Source organism: Sus scrofa, chromosome 15 (genome assembly GCF_054392235.1).
Source record: "Sus scrofa isolate SSC_HxYL_T2T_F1_AM1 chromosome 15, Sscrofa_HxYL_maternal_Yorkshire_Landrace_v2.0, whole genome shotgun sequence".
Classification (NCBI taxonomy): Eukaryota; Metazoa; Chordata; class Mammalia; order Artiodactyla; family Suidae; genus Sus; species Sus scrofa.
The window spans coordinates 89158570-89185347 of record NC_139397.1 but is presented as its reverse complement, the minus strand read 5'-3'; the positions used below and the strand labels follow the sequence as shown (position 1 = coordinate 89185347).

The window sequence follows — 26778 nt, the reverse complement described above, 5'->3', positions numbered from 1 at the left end:
CCGCGTTGGGGAAAGAAGCCGCCTCGCCCGTCACATGGCAGCTCGGGCCGCTGGCCCTGATTGGCTGGCCGTCGCGTCAAGCAGCTAGGCACACGCGGTCGGCTCGCCCACGCCCGGAGGGCAGGGCGCCGCCGCTGCGCCCAGGGCACAGGGGCACCACTCCCGGGAGTGCCGCCCGGGCCCCCGCTCACAGTGCTTAGGGCAGCGACCGCGGGAATCCGTGTGGGCCCTCAGGCTTGCTCGCACATGCTCAGAACGCCTGCTCCTGCTCACAGGAGTTTCAGGGGTCTCGGTCCGCTTACCTTGAGTCTGCGGGCGGTGGGGAGGCAGGTAAGGGGCCGGGGCAGATCTTCAGAACCACTCCTGTTCTGAAAGACAACATCAAAAGGAGAAGTAGGGGGCTCAAAGAGCAAAAGGAGGAAGAAATAGCAGGGAAAGAGTCATCCACTCCAGCGCTTGGATGAGGGGGGAATTAAGGAACTGGGCAGGATGGTTTGGCAAGAGCCTTCTGCCGTTACCCTTTTCCTCATCTCTGACCTTCCAGCCTGGTTCTACTACTGCTCGGCACCACAACCAGCTCCCCCAGGGAACAAAGCCCTCTATTTTAAGGTATGAGGTGGTAAGACAAATTAGGTACTTAAAAATTGCTATTTGATAATTATGAGATGATGTTGATGATCTAACCACAGCATTCTATAAAACCGCCCCACGGAGTGAGCCCCTCAGAAAATGGCACTAGACCGCGTACTAGTTTAGCTAATGGGTAGAGAACCTACACTCTGCTCCTTGACAGGCTCATTGGTTCCGCCCTTTGAATTAGAAACCTTTAAGGCACTAGGCCTGTGAGGCCTGACCCAGGCACTTGAATGCCACCATACATTTCCTCATTTATACGGGAACCATGTGTGAATCCGTTCAGTGGAACATGCAGACCTGGTACTAGAGAATATTTTGTTCATTTTCCTCCCTAACATTCATTTCCTGTCTGGTTCAGGCCGTAAGTTCTACTGGACCTTTCTAAGAAGCAAATAAACAGGCCCTTAATACATTTCTTTACTTTCTCTGCCCCTTTGGATACCACCTGCTTTTCACTTCTTCCCTTTGAAGCTTAACTGTAAGGCACTGCATATATCTGTTGCTTCCAATTTCTCTCCCCTCCATTCTCTTTTGAACTTCCATTTGGGCATCATCCTCTTTTTGCTGCACTGAATTGCTCAAGGTCACCAATGATCTCCATGCTGCTAAACCCAAACGTCAATTTTCAACACCTCTATCAGTAGCATTTGGCCAAGGTGTTCAGTCCCTGTCCTTTGAAACACTTTTCCTCTCTTGGCTTCCAGAAATCCCATTCTTCTGGTTTTCTTCCTACCTCATGGACACTTGTGCTGGATCTCCTTTCTGGTTACTCCTCACTTTCTCAGCCCTTTCAAGTTGATGTGGTCTAGGAGTCAGTCTTTTGTCCTCTTCACTTTTCTGTGTTAACTCACTTGGTGATCTTATCCAGTCCCATGGCTCTCAGTGCTATTTATGTGGCTTTCAGTGTAATACTGATGGCTCCCAAATTTAATAGTCTCTAGCCATGAACTTTTCCTTCAACTTCAGACTTCTTAATCCCCTGTCAAGTCAGCAACTCCCCTTGGATGTCTAAGAGCCATTTCCTGTCCAAGCTGCTAATCTTCTCCCTAATTGTTTCCCCTCCTGTCTTCTTGGCTCAGCCCAAAAACCTCTCATATCTCCTTTATAATCCATCACATATCCCATCAGCTTCATCTTTAAAACCAGAGTGACACGATCTCTCACCACCACTTCTGCTACCATCTTGGTCCAAACCACTGACATTTCTCTTCTGAATTACCCCAGTAGCCTCCGAACTCCCAATTTCAACTCTTGTCCCTCTACGGTCTATTCTCAGGCCTGTGCGATCCTCTTGAAATGTAGTAAAATCACTCCTGTGCTTCCGAAAAGCCATATTGCTTCCCCATCCCTCCCCAGTTGGAAGCCACAGTCTTTTCAGCATCCAGAGATACATGGCTCCATATTAACTCTCTGACCTTATCTACTCTGCACTCTGATCTCCCTCTCCCTTAGTCTGTTTGGTCACACCACCCTCCCTGCCCTTCCTGCAAAACGCCCAGCATGCTTTTCTCTGTCTCTGGAAATTCCCCCCCCCCCAAATATCCATATCTGCTGTTTCTATAATATCACTCACTGGGTGAAGCCTTCCCTGGCCACCCAAGTTAATCTATAACCCTTACTCCTCACCCCTGCTCTTCCTAATTAACTTTTTTTTTTAATTGGAGTATAGTTGATTTACAATGTTGTGTTAGTTTCAGGTATACAGCAAAGTGATTCTGTTTTATACATTCTTTTATATAAGAATATATATGATTTTAACCTTAATATATAGGAATATATGTATTGTATATATGACTGAATATATACATATAACTGAATCCCTTCGCTATACAATTGAAACTAACACAACATTGTAAATCAGCTGTATGTATTATATTTTTTATTCATATATATATATAACATATGCATATTCTTTTCAGATTCTTTTCCCTTATAGGTTATTACAAAATATTGAATGTAGTTCCCCATGCTATACAGTAGGTCCTTGTTATCTATTTTTTGTATAATAATGTGTATATGTTATAGTCTCAAACTCCTAATTTATCCCTCCTACCCCTTCCCACTTTGATAACCTTAAGTTTGTTTTCTTTGCCTGTGGGTCTATTTCTGTTTTGTATATAAGTTCATTTCTATCATTTTTTTTTGATTCCACATATAAGCAATATTATGTGATATTTGTCTTTCTCTGTCTGGCTTACTTCACTTAGTGTGATCAACTCTAGGTTCATCCATGTTACTGCAAATGGCATTACTTCCGTACTCAACTTTATCACCATCTAACACAACTTTATCACCATCTAACACAACTTTATCACCATCTAACACAACTTTATCACCATCTAACACAATATATTTTTTACTTTTTCTTTATTGGTCTTCCCCCAACATTAAAAAGTAAGTTTCCAAAAGTTAAAGATTTGTGTATATTGCTGTATTATCCCTAGCACTTAAAACAGTGCCTAGCACATAGTAGGTACTCAGGAAACTTGAATTAATGAATCAGCACTACTCCAAGCTCACAAACATCTTCTCTAGGAGAGGGGGAAAAAATCTGAGTAAATAATAGTATTAAATATTTATATACTCGTGTGAAGAACAGTCTAGACATAAAGAAGGGATTGACCAAGTCTAGGGTGGGGTAGGGGAGGTGTCCTCAAAGTGAGTCTTCATCAGGGAAGAGGTGTCCCCGTCCCTATGTGGCCATGTAGCCAAGTGTTCATTATTGCTGGTGACCTTCCAGGAAGTTGCCACAGCATCAACCGCATTTTTATAGGCCACAGTGAGGAGGTCTTTTAAAGTCTCTTGCTACCTTTGTGTCAAAATCTCATGTCATGGTGGATCCTGGCCTTCTGGGCCAGGCAGTCCCCCTCCATGGCTTCCCCTGGTCCCTCGTATCACTCTCATGTCAACCTGACAGTACCTTGACTTCTCTTCCATCTCGAAAGAGCTGCTGTGTCCCCACACATATATAAGGGGAAGTGTTGGTGATTTAATGTCTTGAGACCTGAACTTTGACCCTGGATAATGGAAGCCAATGGATAAATTTTATTATTTTTCTTCCTCAGCCCCTGGGACACACACAGTAGCTTCAAAGAACCTCTCTGAAAATGTCCTCTATACACAGCGTTCAGCTTATTTCAAAATTGTGACCAATTCAGTAATAGCCTTACATTTCCTCTCCCTCTTTCTCTGTCTCACTCTCCTTTTATTCATTCCCGCTTCCCTGAAATGACACCTCACTGGAAATGCTCCTTTTTTTTTTTTTAAAGAGATGCCAAGCTAAGTTTGTGTTGTTCTGCTATTCAACTCTGAGAAGGTGGTGAGATCTCAGGAACACTTTGAAAGATAGCTTTTGTTGAACAATGGAAAGAGAACTTACTTCTTAACTGTGAAGCTTGCATAAGTCACTTAGTTTCTAAGAGCATGTTCATACCCTCCTACCTCAGCCACGTACCAGTAGTACCTGTCCTGCCTGTGTCACCTGACTATCATGAGACCCACAGAAGATAACATATAGGAAAGGACTTATAAACTCTTAATAACCTCTCTACGTGTGATCAGGATAACAAACCTCTGCTCCTTTATCTGTCCAATATTATCTCCTACAGGGAGTGGCTCCTTCCTACTTACCTTCCATCAGGATGACTACATCTACACTAGAGTAAAATATCATTCCTACTCTGACCACATTTTGTTGGTCTAGGAATGGATCCTTAGCCCAAGATAGCAATTAAAGCCCTTCTTTAGTTACTGGGGCGTGGGTCAAGGCATTCTTTCTCTGTACACTTGGGACTCTAGATTTCACACTCAGAAGCTGTTGGCCCCCATGCTTCATCCTATGGATAGAAAAAGAAGAAACTCAGGCCCTGGAGAGGGTTGGTCCCAGGAAAGACATAAACTAACACACCTCTCAAGGAGGCCACTTGATACCTGTGCAGAAAAGATTTCTAATCTGTGGTCCTAGGAGACCAAGATACAATTTATTCATCAGACTTGTTTATAGCTTGGTAAGAAGACCAGTATTTGGCTTGTAAATAGAAAATATATTAGAGGAAAGATGAAAAAAGTTTCTGTTGGAAGTGAGGGGGTGACACTGTCTACATTGCATATTAGGAAAGCATGCTCTGGGCCCTAAATATGAAATGAAAATAAGAATACACCCTCTTTTTTTCCAGGCAACTGGGGAATATCAACAAAGCTGTGCTATTTTTCATTCTTAGATGCATACCCTGCCTTAATCCTTCTACCTACATTTGAGTCTTCTTCTTAGATTCTAGAAGTTTGGTTGAAATTCTACTATGAGATGCGTAAAACAAAATTATAGTACTTGTTCTACAAAAAGAATACAAAGTCTGTTTGTACTTACATAAAAAGCCAGCTTGCCATACACACCACTCAAGATGACACTGGACATTAGGTAATAAGACCCCAAATATTGTAAATAACCAGAGTTTCCTGCTCAAAGGAGGAGGAAGACCTGTGTTGAAGTGATCAAGGAAAGCTTCAAGAAGAGGCAGAGATGGAAGCAGACTTTGAAGAGTAGGTGGGTTTTTATTTATATTTTTTAAGATTTTTATTTTTTCCATTATACTTGATTTGCAGTGTTTTGGCAATTTCTTTTTTTTTTTTTTTTTTTTTTTTTTTGTCTTTTTGCTATTTCTTTGGGCTGCTCCCGCGGCATATGGAGGTTCCCAGGCTAGGGGTCTAATCAGAGCTGTGGCCACCGGCCTACGCCAGAGCCATAGCAACGCGGGATCCGAGCCATGTCTGCAACCTACACCACAGCTCACAGCAACGCCAGATCGTTAACCCACTGAGCAAGGGCAGGGACCAAACCCGCAACCTCATGGTTCCTAGTCGGATTTGTTAACCACCGCGCCATGACGGGAACTCCCTGGCAATTTCTACTGTACAGCAAAGTGATCCAGTCATACATATATGTATATATTCTTTTTCTCACATCGTCCTCCATCATGTTCCATCACAAGTGATTAGATGTAGCTCCCTGTGCTATACAGCAGGATCTCGTTGCTTATCCACTCCAAATGCAATAATTTGCATCTCTCAGCCCATCCTACTCCCTCTCCCTCCCCGCCTCCTCCCCCTCCCTCTCCCCCCTCCCCCTCCCCCTTGGCAACCACTAGTCTGTTCTCCAAGTCCATGAGTTTCTTTTCTGTGGAAAGGTTCATTTGTGCTGTATATTAAATTCCAGTTATAAGTGTATCATATGGTATCTGTCTTTCTCTTTCCGACTTTCTTTACTTAGTATGAGAGTCTCTAGTTCCATCCATGCTATTGCAAATGGCATTACTTTGTTCTTTTTTATGGCTGAGCAGCATTCCACTGTGTGTGCGTGTGTGTGTGTGTGTGTGTGTGTATACACCACTTTTTCTTAATCCATTCATCTGTCAGTGGACATTTAGATGGTCTCCTTATCTTTGCCATGGTGAATAGTGCTGCAATAAGCATACAGGTGCATGTATCTTTATCAGTGAAGGTTTTGTACAGATATATGCCCAAGAGTGGAATTGCTGGGTCATATGGCAGTTCTATATTTAGTTTTCTGAGGTACCTCCATGCTGTTTTCCATAGTGGTTGTACCAATTTACATTCCCACCAACAGTATAGGAAGATTCCCTTTTTTCCACACCCTCTCCAGCTTCTGTTATTTGTTGACCTGTTAAAATGGCCATTCTGTCAGGTGTGAGGTGGTACCCCATTATCCCCATTATAGTGTTGATTTGCATTTCTCTAATAAGCAGCGAGGTTGAGCATTTTTTCATGTGCCTGTTGGCAATCTGTATATCTTCTTTGGATAAATGTCTATTTGGGTCTTCTGCTCATTTTTCAGTTGGGTTGTTTTTTTGTTTTTTGGGGTTTGTTTTTTTTTTTTTGCTATTGAGTTGTATAAGTTGTTTGCATATTATGGAGATTAAGCCTTTGTCAGTTGCATCATTTGAAACTATGTTCTCCCATTCCATAGGTTGTCTTTTTTGTTTTTTTGTTTTTATCATTTCCTTTGTTGCCCAAAGGCTTGTCAGTTTGATTAGGCCCCATTGGTTTATTTTTGCTTTTATTTCTGTGGCCTTGGGAGACTGACCTAAGAAAACATTTGTATGGTTGATATCAGAAAATGTTTTGCATATTTTCTCTTCTAGGAGTTTGATGGAGTCTTGTCTTACGTTTAAGTCTTTAAGCCATTTTGAGTTTTTTTGTGCATGGTACGAGGGTATGTTCTAGTTTTATTGATTTACATGCAACTGTCCAGTTTTCCTAGCATCACTTGCTGAAAACACTATTTTTTTCTCATTTTATATTCTTGCTTCCTTTGTCAAAGATTAATTGACCTTAGGTATCTGGGTTTATTTTTGGGTTCTCTAGTCTGTTCCGTTGGTCTATATGTCTGTTTTTGTACTGTCCCACACTGTCCTGATTACTGTAGCTTTGTAATATTGTCTGAAGTCTGGGAGAGTTATGCCTCCTGCTTAGTTTTTTTCCTCAGGATTGTTTTGGAAATTCTGGGTCTTTTATGGTTCCATATAAATTTTTGGATTATTTGTTCTAGTTCTGTGAAAAATATCAGGGGTAATTTGATAGGGATTGCATTGAATCCGTAAATTGCTTTGGGTAGTATGGCCATTTTTACAATATTAATTCTTCCAATCCAGGAACATGGAATATCTTTCTATTTATTTGAATCCTCTTTAATTTTCTTCATTAATGTTTTGTTATTCCAGGATATAAGTCTTTCATCTCCTTAGTCAGGTTTATTCCTAGATATTTAATTTTTTAGGTGTGCTTTTAAAAGGTATTGTATTTTTACGTTCCTTTTCTAATATTTCATTTTTAGTATACAAAAATGCAACTGATTACTGAATGCTAATCTTGTGTCCTGCTACTTTGCTGAATTCGTTGATCAGTTCAAGTAGTTTTTGTGTGGAGTCCTTAGGGTTTTCTATATATAGTATCATGTCATCTGCATATAGTGACAATTTTACCTCCTCTCTTCCAATTTGGATACCTTTTATTTCTTTTGTTTGTCTGATTGGTGTGGCTAGGAGTGAGTGGGTTTTTAACAGTATGAGCAAAAGAAAAAGTAAGGACGTTTTGCTAGGGGACAGCAAACAAAATGTAGTTGAGAAATCAGATTACAAGTGGCCTTGAAAATTAGCCAAAGGATTGCCCCTACTTATTTTAATGAGAATAGCGTTTTATCTATGACAGTAACATATAAATAATTCTATGGTATGATGCCTAGTATACAATCCATTCTCCAATATCATAGGTTTTTAAAAATATACAAATAAAGTTATTTATGGCTTAAAACAGCACATGCTAAAAGGAAGCATTCAGGAGTTCCCATCATGGCACGGCAGAAACGAATCTGTCTAGGAACCATGAGGTTTCAGGTTCGACCCCTGGCCTCACTCAGTGGGTTAAGGATCTGGCATTGCCGTGAGCTGTGGTGTATGTTGCAGATGCGGCTCAGATCTGGCGTTGCTATGGCTCTGGCATAGGCAAGTAGCTACAGCTCTGATTAGACCCCTAGCCTGGGAACCTCCATATGGCTCGGGTACGGCCCTAAAAGGACAAAAGACAAAAACAAGAAGCATTCAGTTCAAATACTCAATTTGTTGATCTTAGATGAAGCTGGTTTCCACTGGGAATAATACTGAAGTATTGCCATATTTCATTTCTGCAGTCATTTCCCATGAATATATAACCTTCTTTCTGTTGTTGGCAAAACTATCTCATTTTTTCTCATCTCGATTTTCACTGTGGTCTCTTGGGTATTCATTTATACAATACTTGGGGAGGGGGGATGGACAAGAAGTAGGCAGGATTCATCCCCACAATCTGCAAATCACCAGAGCAGTGCAGGAAACTCAGCATCTCCTGCCATCTTAAGGAAAGGACATAAGTGTTGAACTCACAGCACTGGCATTAGGCTAAGCTCTGACGTTTAACCTAGACAGGAATTGAATATACATGCTTTGCTGCAAGTTCTCCAGGAGGACCACTCCCTCCTGTTCACAGTCTTTCTTACAACCACTTCAAAGTGTTGGAGATCTGAAGATCTTTCCCCTCCCTCCTCTCTGCTGACAGTTCCTATCTCTGGAAAACTTTTTCTGATACTGACAACCATCAATTATTGTTGTATTCCTAGCTCAGCCAAATCACTGGCTGTATTTTCTGTCTTCCCTCTAATAATCAAAATCTATTTAAATGTTAATTTTCCCCCTTGCAATTTTCATTAACCTACTAATGTTATGTCAGCATCCCACTAAAATTTTAAGCATGCTGTATGTGCTGCAAAACTAGCTAAGTGAGAAACAACCACGTTATCTGATTGTGGGCTGTCTAGTTAGGGATTTACACTCACCTTAGTTATAACTTCATAGATATGTGCTAATGGTATCGTCAACCATGCTGGCATTTTCCATGTGTACAGATAGATGAATAGCACTTGGGGGGCAGGGCATCTGATGTATTTGCCACAAAACTTGAGTCCTGCTTTCCACTATGCAAAGAGTTTTATAATTGAAGAGAAATAGAGAACTCAACCAGTCATCTGGTTAATTTGTGGAAGGAATAAATAACCTAAAATCATGCTTGAAATGATTGACTTTAACAGAAACAGAATTTCAGGGATGGAAGTGACCTTAAATGTTAATGAGTACAGCTCCGTCTCTGTACCTGTCCAAACTATGATTAAGCATCTCAGATGACAGGGAGCTCACAACTTAACAAATGAACCCTTTCCATTTGGCACACCTATGACTACTAGAAAATACTTCAATGAAGAGATTATCTTGAGGATCCTAGCAGAATCTCTCTAGCTTTCACATTTGTAAAATTGGAATAGTATTCTAATGTTGGCTAGATGGAGCTAGAACTCAAGGACAAGATGCATGTCCAATCGAATTTCCATGAACAAAACACAGTGCTGTGTATTTGACTAATCGCTGCTACAGAAAGGCGTTAGGAATACCTCTGAGTGAAATTCCATGTCACCAGGCATTCCTTGCCTCTGTGAACAACAGGAGTAAAAAAGATTAACTGGCCTACAGAATGATCAACCACTTGCCTAGTGATTTATGAAAAATTCAGTACTTCTTCCCATTTAGCCATAAAAAGAGTATCATTTTTATGTATCCAGATACCCTGAAAAAATTTGACCAGGTGGGCATCATGGGACTCATTAGTCCACTGTGTAGATACAGAAAAAAAAAAAAAATGGAAACACTTGACGTTTAAATGCTATGATCTTCATGAGTCTACAGAACATGAATGACCTGACAGCATATAGTTTCCTGAATAAAGTTTAAAATATGAAGAAGAGAACAGAAAGGCCATGTTAGATGTAGAAGCTGGGTGCTTAGCTAGGTACACTGATGACCTAAGCTACCTCATAAAACAGTAGTTTTAGAGGGCAGGCAATTCCTGTTCATCCCACAGCAGGCTTAGGAGTTACTAGGAACCTATCCCTATAGAAATAGGCCAGTTAGTTACTTTGAGAAGAATTACAACTAGCAATTATCAAGTCCAAGATGGATGGCAAGAATATGTCATGTTATAAAAAGTGGTACGTCATGTTGTAAACAAGTGTCTTTAGGGCCAAGCAGCTAACAAAATGAATGAAACAGGCCAGGTGAAAGAAAATAGGAGTGGGCTGCAAATTTTCCTTTTCCTGCTCCTTTCCTTTTTCATTGTTTTGTTTTGCTTTTTTATGAAAAACAGTGGATGAGGTAGTCAAGCACATCTGCTTCCCAGATTTACAACCTTTGATTACGTCCTTGTTATCTCACCTAAAGGAACATATTTATTTAGAAGGCCACATTTTTAAAGGAATACTTTTTAAAATAGAATTTATGCAGAAAATAACGAAGATGGCAAAGGAAAGATATGGAAATGTTGAGGAGGCATTTAGTGTACATGTTCAGTACACTAATTTTGGAGTTTTTAAAAAATGTAGGTTTAAATGCCTGCTTTGCCAATAATAGCCTTTTTTTAAAAACTACTTAATTAACCTTTTGAAACCTCAGTTTCTTCATATGTCCAAAAAGGATAGTACTATTTACCACATGCAGTCAAAGTATGATTTTTTTTTTTTTTTTTTTTTTGGTCTTTTCAGGGCCGCACCCAGAGCATATGGAGATTCCCAGGCTAGAAGTCAAATCAGAGCTGTAGCCATCAGCCTATACCACAGCCACAGCCACACCAGATCTGAGCTCTGTCTGTGACCTTACATCACAGCTCGCAGCAATGCTAGATCCTTAACTCCCTGAGCAAGGCCAGGGATCGAACCACGTCCTCATGGATCCTTGTCGGTTCACCACTGAGCCACAACAGAACTCCCAAGGCAAGATTTAAATAAGGTCATGTAAAGTGTTTAACAGTTAAATGGAGGCAGTAACTATTACTTTACTTATTGTAGTAACGTGGTGAAAAAGTCATTGTTTCAGGGAAGGAAGACTCAAAGTCTGCTGAGATAATCTGCCTTCAAGGCAGGCTGAGCTTTTCACATCTGAGGATGAATAGGCCTTTGCTTCTGAGATTAGTAGAGTTAGCTTTCACTCAGCAGAGAAAGTGAGGATGATATGAGGAAGGGAGAGGCAGGGGAGTAGGGGGAGATTTCCAGACACCTGTGCATCCCACTGTGTGATTCCTCATGATATTTTTGCTATTAAACTCCCGTCAAAAAACTACCAAAAACCAGTGATGTTTTGTGGAGACTCATAAAGAGACTAAGTTTTGAGATAAGCAGATTGTACAAACAAGGAAGCCAGAGGATGTAAGCAGTAGAGAATTTGAGAAATTATGGAGATGGGTTTTCAATCTCAGGAGGTCAAGAGACTGGAATCTGAGTCAAGAAGTGGGTGTAGTCCTTGAGAATAGTTGTGTATTCCAGTCATCCTGGGAATCATGGCAGAAGCTAAAGGAAAAAAGATTGTTGGGGGGCCTGATATGCATCTGCCAACATTGGAAGGGCTGTCAGGTGGGGGCATTTTGACCTGATATGTGGGGGTAGAGTGGGCGGAACTTGGGACAATTGGCTGAACTATCTGTAAGGCTAATTTTATCTCCATCAAAGAGATGTACAAAGCTGGCCAAAATGGAATCAGCAGCTTCATCAAGCAGTGAACTTCGTGTCGCGGGAAGTGTTCAGGCAGAGGTCTACCTGTTAGAAATGTTGGAAAAGATATTCCTACCTGAAACTGACTTGGAGATTGATGTCCTCTAAGTTCCCTTCTATCAGCTCTAATACTTTGGAGCTGTCAGTGTGAACACTGCGGGGAGAAGGGCAGGGTTCAAAGTAGAATCTGCCTTGTCTTACAAAGCTTCTAGAGTTGGAAGAAGACAGGAGGGAATGCACTACTATTTTAGGGCTTCTTCTGTCCTAAACTTCTGCTCTCTTAGAGGGGAGAGGGAAGAGGGAAGGAAAAAAGAAAGAAAGAAAGAAAGAGCGAGCAGGAGGTAATTACTGTTGGACAAAAGCACGTGCAAAAGTTAGAAAGAAAAATTCGAAAATCCAAAGAAATAAATCCCTTCTTGCCTCACTCTATAACGAATCCTAAGATGTTCAAAGGGCTTTGTCAGAGTATATTGCTAGCTGCCTGCAGGATCCCAACAGAAAACAAAATCAAAGGACTTGGGCCACATGGTTATGTTGGCAATATCTGTTCGTTAGAAGGTTCCCTCCCTGGCACTTTGGCTTTCTTCTGTGCTGTTTTTAGTAGTGGGAAATTAGACCTCGCTGTTATGTACTATTTGAGAACTGATTCTACATCAGATGATTGTGTTCTTCCTTTTCTTCATTGATTGTTAGGGTTTAAGTTCATTCTCATACATGTTTCCAGGAAGAAGGGAGGTAGAATTTCAAAGTAACCTCTCCTTGCAACTATTTCATTTGCCTTCAGGAGTGCATCTAAGGTAAATGTTTGTGGCCAAGTCTAAAATAATGATTACCGGGCAATCACTAACATATATTAAACTCTACATGCTCATATTTGAAAGTACGCATAGTTTTAAAAGTCTTTCTCCTCAAATTAAAAAAAAAATGTATAAATCTACATAATAAACAAACAGATCAGCCCTCTTTCGTTGTTGAATTCCATGCTACATAGATATCTGGAGAGGAGAATCATATCGTAAATATTCCGAGGAATTCATTGCTCTCATTTAATTGAATTTTAGACCAATAAACTGTAATACCTTCTGTTGCCCTAATTGCATGTGGTATTGTGAGCAATCAACTCCATGTGATGGATGAGTCTAGGCTGAGATGTTTCTATTTGTCTTGCATTTTTATGCTCTCTAAATTCACTTAAACTTTCGAATGCAATTAAAATACAGCATAATCAGGATTTAGAAAAAAAAAAAAAAGCTTTCAAAAATCTGCGCAGATCTGGGTTATTAGAAGACTGGGGCACTCTGAGTTTACCAGCTATATATTTTTCAGAAGGCCTCCCCAGTGGTTGCCACAGAATCATTAACACAATCCAGAAGCCCTGGAGCTTCCTAAATGCTTATGAATGATTTGGCTTAAGGGTTTTTGCAGTCCTCATTTACATTGTAAAACAGACTTCAGCTCTAAGTTTAAGGAGAAGTTTTAGAAGCTTGGACATGGCAAGATGCCATGAGACTATTTTCCCTGTGGGAAAACGAAACTCAAATGTGCTAATTAAGGTGCTTAATATCCCTCAAAATTAATTCTTTGTTACCTGCAGTGGTTTAATTATTCCCTTATGGAAAGCTCAGAAGTGCCCTGCATCCCTAAATAGCAGTGGGCTGCTCAATTCTGAATCAACAGCCACTTTGAAGGTATTTCTCCTTATTCATTGGCTACAGCAGTGGCCAAAGAGAGGAAATTTTTTAGATGTCGCAATAAAACATAAGACAAATTTTCACTTCTGGTTCGTGAAATCAGCTTCATTGATATCATTATCCCTCCCATAAAAGAAATTTCCAGGAAAAAAAAAGTCTTTATAGCAATAAAAATGAAAGCGGGAAAGGGCTATAATTAACACCAGATTATTCTAAGCTCTGACTATCAGAATCAGTCAGCCAGCCCTGATACTCCCCACTAGTAGCCCACCCTTTCCAGAAAAGCAAAAGTCAGATATCCTCAGAAGATATTGGTTGAACTGAGAAAGAACTAACCGTATGTATACAAGGCTGTTAACCTTAAGAAATAAACTTGAGTGTTATCCAGCTGACTATTGTTTCTCACGCAATTTTTCTTGAATCACGTAGCTCGGTATAGCTATGTGACACATAGCATGTGGGACCCTAAATATAGGTACATGTTTTGAACTCAAATGTCACTTCCTCTGGTGGCCAACTCTGACCACACAATCTAAAGCTGCTGCCCAATCACTCTGTCACATCTCCCCACTTATGGCCTTCCTATCACACCTGGCCATCAGAAATCTTGTGGATTTACGTGCTACTGGCTTGTTGCCATGCATTCTGGGAGAGCAGGGCCCTGGCTGTCCTCATTGCTGCTCCACCCCACGCTTGGAGCAGCCCTTGGCACTTGACAGCTGTTCAGTAAATCATTGCTGAAGGAGTAAGGTGCAGATTTTTGTTTGTTTTTAAAGTCAAAAGAACTTCTCTAACAACCAAGATTTATTCTGGAGCCTGAGCTAGGAAAGGAGCTGGATAGCCTGTGGAGGAGACCTGGAATCTGTGACTTTAACCAGGATAATTGTGTGAGGACCCACAGTTACGTGCCCACCTATAAACATTTGCACCAAAGCTGTCTGCTCAGGTAAGTTTGACCAGAATCAGACCATCAGTCGATCACTTGGCAGGACTGTCAGTGTTACTCATTCTCCTAGGCTGGAATGTTGTCAGCTCAACCTTATCTGCCCCCACCTCCAAACCCCAAAGCCATCAGTGAATCTCTGGTTCTCTCGGTCTAACCCCATTTTGACGTACATTTGATAAGGCCAAGTGTGAGGCACTCCCTAAACATAGGAAGTCTGCACAGAACCTGGGACTACCTGTGTCCTGATATACACCTGTACTTCCGCTACTTCTGACTTTGGGCCATGGAACCAAGGAGATTATCCTGTTGGACTGGGGATCAGTTTATGCAGGCATCAATTGATCTTAACTTACCTAAACATTTGGCTATGGTTTTCTTTGCTTGCCTTCTCTACCGCCTTGATTCATGTCCAGCCAATAATTCTTTTGACAGGTGAACTCATGTTCAAGCTGCAGGCCAGAGCTGCTCAGCACCTGGAGGGAAACACAGTGGCTCGTGTGGAATTAGACCATTTGTAAATTGTAGTCAGTTTGAAGAAAGACATTTTCCCTGAGTCAAAAAGCCCACTTTATCTCCTGAGTAGATTTGATTTCACCTGTTCTAACCTAGCAGGACAGGCAGGGTGATTTGCTCAGGCTTTCCATGGTTAGCCAAGGTAAAGAGACTATATGGTCAGGGCAGGCATTGATTTTCTGGAATCCAGACCATCCTCAGAGATACTGATTAGCTCACCTCTTCATGGATCCTGGTGAAGAAAACCACTTCTCGGTATCAAAAAAAAAAAAAAAGCAAATCATTTAGAAAAACTTCATGTCTTATTCAAATAGTGGGAATTTGTTTCCATTCTTTCAGGCTGAAAATATGAACAAGTACTGTTAAAAAGGCCCAGAGAAAAGGCCCTAATGGTGAAGTAACGCTTTTCCCTGGGCACCATCTTTCCCCAGGTCACCTTCAGGCAAGCGGAGGTTTTGCTCTCCTTCCACACATTTTTCCTCCTTGCCAAACTTTGCCCTTTCTGGGGATGACTGCCAATGGTCGACATTTGGCCTTGGGCTGAGAATGTAAGCACCCATCTCAGTCTTTCTTTTCTTTCACCATTAGAAAATATCTAAGCGACATGAGAGCCATCCCAAAGACAAAGCCACAAAAATCCAACTCAAGGGCACAAAATAAAACCTGAGACAAAAGGCAAGGAGTCCACGGATTTCTGTCCAGTGCATCTGGCCTTCCCTTTGAGCTGCCCCAGCCACCCAGGCAGTAAAAAGGTGGGTCCAGAAGATTCATGCAGTGGAGGAGTTACAGGAGCAGCCTGGTATCTAAAACACCTACACCATCTGCCACTGCTGTGTGCAAGGGCCTCTGCCTGGCTCTCCTCGTCTGTCGGACAAATCCATTCTCCTTTGTGAGTAAGCAGGGCCCATCACAGTTGGCTTTCCATCTCTCGTTCTAACCCATCTTTTGAGGTTCTCACCCAAACCCTTTAACTTCACATCCATCCCCTGACAACTCAACACATGTACTTTGTCTAGGCATGTACTTTCACAGGCTTATTATTATTATTATTATTATTATTATTATTATTATTATTCCCTCCTGTTTAGAATGCCTTTCCCTTTTGTCTCTACCCATCGAAATTGTATTTGTAAGCTAATTACCATCTCAAAAATCACCTTCTGAGGAATTCCCATTGTGGCAGAGAGGAAACGAATCCGACTAGGAACCATGAAGTTTCAGGTTCAATCCCCGACCTTGCTCAGTGGGTTAAGGATCAGGCGTTGCTGTGAACTGTGGTGTAGGTCGCAGACACAGCTCCGATCTGGTGTTGCTGTGGCTCTGGTGTAGGCCAACTGCAACAGGTCCAATTAGACCTCTAGCCTGGGAATCTCCATATGCCGCAGGTGCAGCCCTAAAAGGACAAAAAAAAAAAAAAAAAAAAATCACCTTCTGAAATTTTCCCTTGATCACATCAGAATCAGAATGAATCCCTCCCTATTCAGGGAAAACAGGGGGGTGGGAGGCCTCCCACAGGCCCACTGTCTTCTCTCTTAAACTACCGGTTCCCTCAGGGCAGAACTAGTTCTTATTTTATCTATATCAACCCAAGGCCTAGCGGGGGTGTGGTTTGCACATAGCAGGTATTTAATAAAGTTGGGCTAATTGGATTTCTTAGAACAACAGCTAATAGCTAATTTAGGGTGGGAGACAAGTTGGTAAGAATTGTTAAATGTTCAGGAGTAGAATGCTTGGGTATAAATCCCAGCGTCACCTCTTACCAGCTCTTTGGCCTTGGACAACTCACTAAAGCTTAAAGCCTGAGTTTCCTCATCTGCAAAAATGAGGTATTTTTTACATCCATAATGCATAACAATATTAACCTCACATAGTTATTGGAAGAACGAGATGAACACAGTTAGCACAGTACCCAGAACTTAGTAAGAATTCAATACATGTTGCTTCTCCCCGCCAGCTCCTTCTCCCCTCTTTCTCCTCCTCCAGGCCAGCTGTGGACTATAAGCCTCCTACTACATCTCCCACAACTGGGCCCCTGTCTCTAGGCTACGTCTTCGGAAGAATTTTCTTTCTTCCAAAGAGTATATAACTGTGACCAAAATGTGACCTTGGCATCTTATAGGAGTGGAGAGAAGCCTGAGAGAACTTTTTTTTCACAGCTTTGAGCAGAGAATTTGTCTTTGGGTTAACCGCTCTTTTGTTTTGGGGAAAAAAATACCTCACTAGCTCTTTTGAGATGTACAAATGAAAAGTAAATGTCGACTCACTGTTTTGCCAGAAACCATGCAGTCACTTAGAGTCAGAATTGATGTTTTAGGACTGTTTCAGTGAGAGCTTAGAGATGTGCCAAGTTTGTCCTGAATCACTAAGGTCATTACAACTCCATCAACCTCAAAATTTGCTGTAGGTTTTAAGAGCCATCTATAATTTTGATGAAGGTAGAGGTGGATTGCTGAATATTCTCCTAAGATTTCCAATTACTAAAGATATCAATCAGAAAAGGAAAGGCAATGGCCACTGTATATTTCTAATCTTTTCCCCCCAACCTCTTACCCATAAAAATGTTATAAAGTCAGTTAAAGAATAAAGTCAGTGATGTATCTTTTTTTCCACTCTGTTCCTGAAAATGTGTTATGTAAACTTTGGGATTACCTCAGGTAATAAACAATTTTTTTATAAGCAATGTCTTGAAAAGAGTGGTAAGGCTTTAATGGTGGTGTCTCTGGCATAGTGGCTGAGTGAATGGTTTTTTGGTTAAATGTTGTTTTAACATCCTTTGAGCCATCCTTTAACCTTCCTGATACTCCAATACTAGCAAATTTAGATACCATGTGCTTAGTGCTTTTTCTTGTTCTAAGCACTACACTAATTCCTTTGTATGCATTACCTCATTATAATTCTCATCAGGATCAGTCTTATGAGATAAGAATCACAAGCCTCTATTTTTTTCTTATGGAAATTAAGAGTTATAGAGGTCAGTTTCCAAGAAGAGGAGTTGTGATGGGATCCAAAAACCATGCTTTGCCTAACACTACCCTTGACTGAGGATGCTTCTCCACCCTGCATGTGCAAAGGCTACTTCAAGATTCAGCTCAAGTGTTACCTTCTCTTGCATGGTTTTCTGCTTACCATTTTCCTCCATCTGCCCCCCTCCCGCCCCCCCCTCACCCCTCCCCACACATACTCACTTAACATACTCCCTCTCTCCTCTCCAAACTTGTATAGCATCACTGGCCAAAAGAAATAATGTGAGCCACATACGTAGTTTTAAACTTTCTAACAGCCACATTAAAAAAGTAAAGTGAGAGAGTTGCCTGGTGGCCTAGTCATTAGGGACCTGGCACTGTCACTGCTGTGGAATAAGTTTGATCTCTGGCCCAGGAACTTCCACATGCTGCAGGCATGTCCCCTCCCCCTCCAAAAAAAGTAAAAAGAAATGGGTGAAATTAATTATATACTTTAAACCCAATATAGCCAAAATATTATCACATCACATGTAATTACTATAAATATTATCAATAAGATACTTTGTATTTTTTGCACTGAAACTTTGAAGTCTGGTGTCTATTTTATACCTACAGTACATCTCAGTTTGAACTAGTCACATTTCAAATGCCCAATAATCAATAAGTAGGGGCTGTTTTATTGGACTGTGTAGTTTTATAGCATTTAGCACATGTCATTTCCCTCTTTAGTGTAAATTAAGTTTCTTGAGGTCAGGAAATGAGACCAACTCGTCTTTATGTTTCCCAACACCCCCAACTATCGTGTATAATAAACGTTTGAGTCAACGTGCAAGTCAAGAAAACAAGTTATAGCACCTTACTTGTTCCCTAGAAGGGAACTATCTGCACCACATCAAGGCCTGGGTAGTTCTCATAAAGTGAGAGACTTAAGAGCTGCCAGTGGCTCAGAGAGCTGAAAAACAGCCTTGAGGTCAAAGTTATGAAACTGACAAAGAACAAAAAGAGAGATTGCCACGGGGGCTATGGAAACAAAAGACACACAAAACCCCAGATCACTTTCTGGTGAGCATTCACAAGGAGAAAACTAGATAAACAGATGATAGGAGAGGTTGCCCTGTGACTCAACCATCTGAAAATAATGGAGCAATAATTGATACTTGGTGTGAAAGAATTCTTTAAAGCCCTCTGGTGTGGCTTACACACTTGAAACACATCTCGAGCAAATATCCCAGCATATGAAAGTAGCATATTTGTTTTAAAATATAACCTTTTTTTGGCCACTCTGATTATATCTGATTGACTCAAAATCAAACAGGTAAATCCATTGAAATAATCAGTTAGCAATCAGTGTCTTAAGGGATGGTCCCATTTTTTCCTTTTTTCAATGAGTAGCTATTGTAATAAGGAAATATAGCTTCACAGGACATTTATTGTATTATCTGTGAATTTGTACTCAAGTATTTCATCAGTTGGCCATGACAATTAACAACACATCCTAAAATCATTTTCATTTATGTAGGACTTTACAGTTCACGTTTGTACATACTATCTCCTCTTCATTAAACTCTCTAGGGCATTTTGTGTCACTCTCCAGGAACCTTTTGTTGAAGATTTCTTGAGTCACACAATCAAAACCTCAGGCTGTTGATTTGGGAAATCATATTACTTCATGTAGTTTCTGAAAGATTAAAATGTAGTCTTCTTTAAAAAGAGAGCTCGCCTTTTAAGTACATACAGGTCTCTCAAGACCTACAGGTGGATCCAATGCAGAAATTCCTCAGCTGCTGTCTCTGCCTCTGCGGTGATCAGGTTTTGAAAAGGTATTTTACTGATGCCCTTTGGTTTCCAGGAGAGACGTGTAGGACTAAGACCTTCGCCAGCTGAGAGCCCATTCATAAAATAAGATGAGGCCCAGAAGCTTGGGGGTTTTTTAATGTCAAGAAACATTCTCCCTGGAATATCAGCTTCCCAGTTATTATCATTCAAGAGGAGGACTGAAACAGGTAAGAAAGCTTCTGGGGGCCGCTGGCTGCAGCAGGGCTTCCTCTGAAATCTGCACTCAGAGCTGACTGAGGACACCTTGTCCTGAGATGTTTATCTGTGGTCTCGCCATGAGGTGACTGCCAAGTGGCTCATTTTGCTCAAAGGTTCGCCAATGGAATTTGACGGTCGGTAACAGAAGAATAAAATATAATGCAACTTCTTTTCTTTCCTCGTCAAATCTCATAGTAATTTATACTCAAATTCTTTTAAGCATCCAGGGTGGAAGGGAAAGTGTGTTCCCTCACAAGGGGTGGTTAAGAGTAGGGAGTAGGTTGGGTTTCCATATGCCCTCTACGCTCAGTTAAGTTGCTACCGAACTGAGCTCCCAGGAGCCTGCTAGTTTTAAACCCCATCCCAACCCCCTTTATCAGCATTTGAAATGGGCCATTAGACTTTCAATCAGTACCAACCCAAAATGTTATGGCTGTAGCTTAGCCAGAATAGAGCCATTTTCTAAAGGTGTTTGTGTATATTACAGGAAGAAAAATATATTATGTAGAAAAATTGAGTAGCATTCTAAATTCAACACCAGTGGATCTTTCATAACAAATAGGGTGGGGGTGGGGTGGGAGAGTAGGCTAGAAGATTGGGGAAAATAAGAGAGGGTTTTAGGACAATGGTTTGCCACACTTTCTAATCAAACACTTTATTTTTACAAGTAAGACTGCCACCTTGACTATTCTGAAATGAAATCCAATAATTATAAAAAAAAAAATTCTAAAAATCCAATATGCTTTCCTGAGTGTAGTATAAAGGAGAAACAAAAAGGAAGCAATTTATGAAATATGTATAAATATGTATTCAATATGCAAATGTTTGGCTAAGAGGATACTAGAGAATCCATAATGGAATCAGATGCCTGTGCTAATCATAGAATCCATCAAATGCACTCTGAATCTTTTTGTGTTGCATGAGCAATGTTGCCATCCTGGTGCAATGTCCTAAAATAGTGAAGAACTCTTGGGGAAATTCCAAGCCAAATGCACGTGTCCCTCAAAAAGTCCCAAATAAGTTGTTTTTATATATAAAGCAGACTCCGATTCTAGGTTCAGATAACAGGTTTTATTTTTTACCTACATGAATGTCTGGGGGACATTTGAAAGTGGCATGAGATGCCAGACAATTCTTCACTGTGTGAAACTATCTTAGCATCTCGGCCACCCTCCCAAATGTCAGCATTATCCTCTAAACATTGCAACATCCAAAAATGTCACTACACATCTCTCTATGGGCAGAGACCTGAGGATAAAGAAGGCCTACAATGTGGCTGGAGGCAAGAGTCTAAGGAGAAAGACAAGCAACCAATTCCCATTGCATTCCATTTCAGGCCATTTCCTGTTTGGGTTTTTTGTTTTGTTTTTTGTTTTTTGTTTTTGTTTTTTTTTTTTTTGCTTTTTTGGGCCATACCCATAGCATATGGAGGTTCCCAGGCTAGGGGTCAAATCAGAGCTATAGCTGCTGGCCTACACCACAGCCATGCAGGATCCAAGCCGAGTCTGCAACCTACACCACAGCTCACGGCAATGCCAGATCCTAGCTCACTGAGCGAGGACAGGGACCAAACCTGCAACCTCATGGTTCCTGGTTGGATTCACTTCCACTGCACCAGGAGGGGAACTCCCATTTCCTGTTTAATACTATGTTGAAGTCTCCTCTTCTTAGGCCTAAACCTCAAGCAAAACTGGAGAATCAGGCTTGGAGATGATCAACCACAAACAATGCCCCAAGTTATGCCATGGAGCTGGTTTGGTAAAGACCCTGCCATTCCCACCACAGAGCACAGACAAGTCAGTATGTGCAGCTGCCACTGCCGACCTGGGAAACAGATCACAGCTGTCTCCCAGGCAACCCTCTGCACTGCTTGAGGACCTCGTGGAAACTGCTTCTTCACACCAAAGCCTTCCCCTTCCGACTGTGGTAAGTGCATCTGATTGGCTCAGCCTGTCACATGTTCTTGGCTTGACCAAAAGGGAGGCTGGGAAAGTATACAGATATCTTCAGCCTCTGTAGCGGGAGGGAGGCTCTGCTTCCTCCAAAATAGGAAAGGGGTGCAGAAGCTGAGCAGCCTGCAAGAATGACCAAGGCCCAGGTAGTTGGCAAAATTCATTCTGAAGAAAAGCACCATGAGGTTTTGGAGCAGAGAGTGTTGTTCACTCTGAGGAGTTATGGACAAGGAAAGCTTTTCTGGGAGTTGAGATTTAATCAAGACTTGAAGGATGAGAAAATTGGTAGGGTTATGCATTGGAGTGGGAGAAGTCTAGAGAGGTGGAATGACATGAGCAAGAATGCAGAACTGGGAATACAAGGGCAGACTGAGGGATCCAGTTTCGCTGGAGCTGAGTTTCACAGTCATTAGTGAAAGGGGAGTAGAAGGGACAGGAATGGCATTGAGGAGTTTGGAGGGTTTGTTTCACAGCACTTTTGATGTAATCAAAGTGATGTTTGAAAGTATTTACATATTCTCTATATTTACTTTCATTGCTTTATCAAAAAAAAAAAATCCTTGTCAATTTGAATCTTATGCTTGGTCTTTAGGAGGACAGACCTGTTTTTATAAATTACTAGGAGCCTGTAGGTTTTTTTGTTTATTTGTTGTTTGTTTTAATTATTGTTGCTGTTGCTGGTTTTTTTCTGATAAAGAGGCTAACTCTGTTATACTTTTAATTTGTATTACATGGTATCCACAGAGGAATTTCACAAGTATCCTTTAGCTGATTCTAAGTGACCCCCATATGAAATTTTCAATCAAACTAAGTATCATGATTTGTTTTTTCCAACACTTGTTGCAGACCTAACAAGTGGCAGGATCACTATTTAATGCTTTCATCTGCATGTTTAACATAATCTTCAAATTACTCTTTTGTTTATGAAGAAAGAGGATCTGAGAGAATAAGCAATTTTCCCAAAGGCACGCATTTCAGAAGTGGTGAGATCGAGGTTCTAACTCATGTCTGTCTAATCTAATTCCTACATCATCTAGTTACTTCCCTTACCAGAATGCAATCTGAAATTATGCTTTACCTTTTGGCTGTGCTATCTAGAAAGTCCGTGTTTTGGGTTTGAGCAATTCTGAAGCCAAGAGTCTCAGAGAGGAGACTCGGTTTTTAAGAACTCAAAGGAGGCATTTTTTAAAAACCTTTTTTACTAAAGTATAGTTGATTTACAATGTTATGTTTCAGATGTATAGAAAAATGATTCAGTTATACATAAATATGTATGTACGCACATACATATATATATTCCTTTACAGATTCTTTTGTTATAGGTTATTTATAAGGTGTTGAATATAGTTCCCTATGCTATACAGTAGGTCCTTGTTGTGTCATTATTTTTAGATTTCACATGTAAGTGATATCATATGATATTTGTCTTTCTCTTTCTGACTTACTGCACTTAGTGTGATAATCTCTAAGTCCATTCGTGTTGCTGCAGATGGCAATATTTCACTCTTTTTATGGTTGAGTAATATTCCATTGTGTATATGTGTACGTGTGTGTGTATCTTACACATTCTTTTTTTTTGTTGTTGTTGTTGTTGCTATTTCTTCGGCCGCTCCTGCGGCATATGGAGGTTCCCAGGCTAGGGGTTGAATCGGAGCTGTAGCCACCGGCCTACGCCAGAGCCACAGCAACACGGGATCCGAGCCGCGTCTGCAACCTACACCACAGCTCATGGCAATGCTGGATCGTTAACCCACTGAGCAATGGCAGGGACCGAACCCGCAACCTCATGGTTCCTAGTCGGATTCGTTAACCACTGCACCACGACGGGAACTCCTATCTTACACATTCTTGATCCATTTATTTGTCAGTGGACACTTAGGTTGCTTCCATGTCTTGGCTATTGTAAATAGTGCTGCTATGAATGTTGAGGTACATGTATCTTTTCAAACTATGGTTTCGTTTGGGTATATGCCCAGGAGTGGGATTGCTGGATCATATGACAATGCTAGTTTTAGTTTTTTTAAGGAGGTTCTATACTGTTCTCCATAGTGGCTACACCCATTTACATTCTCAAAGGGGCAGATCTTGTTTGACATCTCACCCTGGATCACCTGGCTTAAGTCAATAGATCTTTTGTCTTGCCAAGGGTTGCCCTTTGCAGAGTGGAAGTTAACAATGGTCTTTATGCTGTTTTTGTTTGGCTGTTGGACAACTCTACCTTAAAGTGATAAAACTGCCTTCCTTGGAAGTACCAAGTACTTATTTCCAATCTGGTACATCCTTGTGTGATAAAGTTACCCAAGAGAGGATGTGCCACACTCTTGTCTCATCCTCTGAACCAGGGGCTCCAAGTCCTAGAGAGTGGCAAAACAAACCAGTATCCATGGTCTAGGGATCACCACAATGGGGAAGAATGAATGACGCAGTCCAGTTGTAATCTAACAACCCATTTTGGTACCCACCCCATCCTCCACCCCCACCAAACCTTGAGCAGAAATTTTAAGGTGTGGCCATCCAGTGTGACCTGCAACGTTTGGTGTCCAATTTCTATTTTATTTCTTTGTTTACCCAGAGAGTGAGAGAGAGTGAGAGAGCAACAAGCATTAAAATATCAAAAAAGCAGGCAATGGGAGGAAAATGGGAAAAATAAGCAATCTGCGGTTTTAAGCTTGGCTGGACCTCTCACCTACTCTGTTGTCCTTAGTGAGTTGGACCCTGTAGCAGGTACCACAGACATTCATCACCATCCCAAGTGCTTACTTTCTTGATCCCTCAATCTGAAGGTCATGTGGTTTCATATTTCACTGAAAAAATAGAAGCTATCTGTTTGAAAATCTCTCCTTTCCTCTCACCCTGCAAACCTCTCTCTATTTCAAAAAGTGTGCCTCCTACTTTTCAAAGTTAAGCCCTCCTCCTATGCTCCTAACACCAGTCCCGCCTACTTCTTCTGTAACTTGCTCCATCAATTACCTTTATTTTGTCTTTGCTCTCAGCCTGCAAATATGTTCAAGGGCGGTGTATCTCAAAAGCAAACACATGACAAGCCTTTTCTATCCCTAACCCGCACACTGCCAGTTCACTTCCTGCACAGATTTGCTGAAAGGGAAGGCTTTGTGTACTGTCTGTACTTTCTCACTCCCATTCTCTCCCCACTGCGATATGGCATCTTGCTAAAACAATGCGTTGGACATCTGGGGTTTTGTTGTTGTTTGTTTGTTCTGATGAGCTTCCCTGACCAGAGTTCCCCTGGTGGTCACAGTTAGAGCGGGTATATGCAGAAGACCCATTGACTTTCTTTGGAATTCGACATCTGAGCAGAGACACATACACACAAGGAAGGAGGTGTGAGGGCTGAGTGTCAGTTGGCATCACTGTGAGGTAAAGTCCATTTGTTTCTTCTGCTCAGAATCCCAGGCTCCTGCATTTCCTGCCCTTTCTGAGACCTGATAGTTCAATGCTTCATGAGATTCTGTGAACCATGCTGTATCCTGATAGCTCCCCTTATCTTTTTTAAGTTAGTGATGGGGGAGTGGGGAGTAAAGGCTAATAGGCATAGAGTTTCTTTCTTTCATGAGATGTCTTTCTCACCCATGTCCTAAGATTGTAGCAATACAGAGGATAAGTCCCTGACATCAAAACTCCCTAAAAGTTCAGCATTGTAGAGCAAGTCATTAGCATGAATTCCTCAGACCCCACATCCCCTGAGTTGTTTTGCACAGATTTTCCGTGCTAAAAGGAGCATTCAAAGGTGGAGTGATGATTGCTGAAAAAATAGGAGCGCAACAGAGATGGCTGTTAATTAGTTAGAAGAATAAAGAATCATGTTGGCTTATCCTCAAGCCTGGGAGGTCTGAAAATAAGCACACATAAAACCAAGTGGCCCTAGATCCATATTCAGACAGATTCAGCTCCCAGTCCGAGCTCCATCACTTACTCTGATCTTAGGTTCCTTAACTTCTCTAAGCCTCAGTTTCTTTACCTGGAAAATGCAGATAATCAAGGTTATCGCCTATGAAAGTTCTTGTGAAGATGAAATGAACTGTAAGAAATTTTAAATATTTGGCAGTGTCTAACCAGTGAGTGCTCAATAAATGTAAACTGCTATGACTACGATTTGTTTTCTAAGTTCACATGTAATCTCACTGGCCTGTCATGAGTTAGTCCGTGAGTGGATGGTCTAAAGAAATATATTTTAACCTATTTTTAAAATTATTTAAAAATCATCCTGAAGTTTCCTATAAGAAAAAAAATTGGTCTGGATCCTTCAAGAAGAAAAGCTAGATTTGAGCATTCGGTGACAATAGCCAAGCTTCCTAAGGAACCTAGCAACTTGGTTAATAGGGAATTTTTTTTTTTTTTTTAACTGAGGAAGAAACAATCATGTGTTAATATACTTCAGATGTGTGTCATGTTTAGGGAAACTTACTGTTCAAGGAAATAACATGAGGGGGGAGACAGGAGTCTTTCATTGTAAAAAATTAGACAAAACAAAAGTAAATTGACCCTTGAACAATGAAGAGATTTGGAGTGCCAACCCTCGCTGTGGTGGAAAATAACCAGATAATTTATAGTCGGCCCTTCTTACACACAGTTCCCTTCATATCTGTGATTCCATATCCATGGATTCAACCAACCACAAATTGTATAGTGCTACAGTATTTGCTGTTGGAAAAAAATCTCCGCTCAGTTCAAACCCATGTTGTTCAAGGATCAACTATATTGAACTGAGAGACTAAGGTTGGCAATTGACATTTCATCTGAAACTGCAAAGTAGACAGGTGAGTGCTATGTGGTTCTTAGCCATACTATACATGGAAAATGTGAAAGCAAAATGCAGAATGCAACTTCAACTGTTCCCTAAAACCAATAAAGAGTATTATAATTGAGTAGAGATTTATAATATTGA

General features: G+C 41.0%; 1 long non-coding RNA gene across 1 annotated transcript; it reads left to right on the top strand.

Annotated features, from left to right (window-relative positions):
- Positions 1-115: 115 nt before the first annotated feature.
- LOC146395967 (uncharacterized) lies at positions 116-24935 on the top strand. Its single transcript, XR_014829514.1, has 3 exons — positions 116-609; positions 19736-19889; positions 21592-24935. It is a non-coding gene; the product is annotated as an uncharacterized LOC146395967 (long non-coding RNA).
- The last annotated feature ends 1843 nt before the right edge of the window (positions 24936-26778 follow it).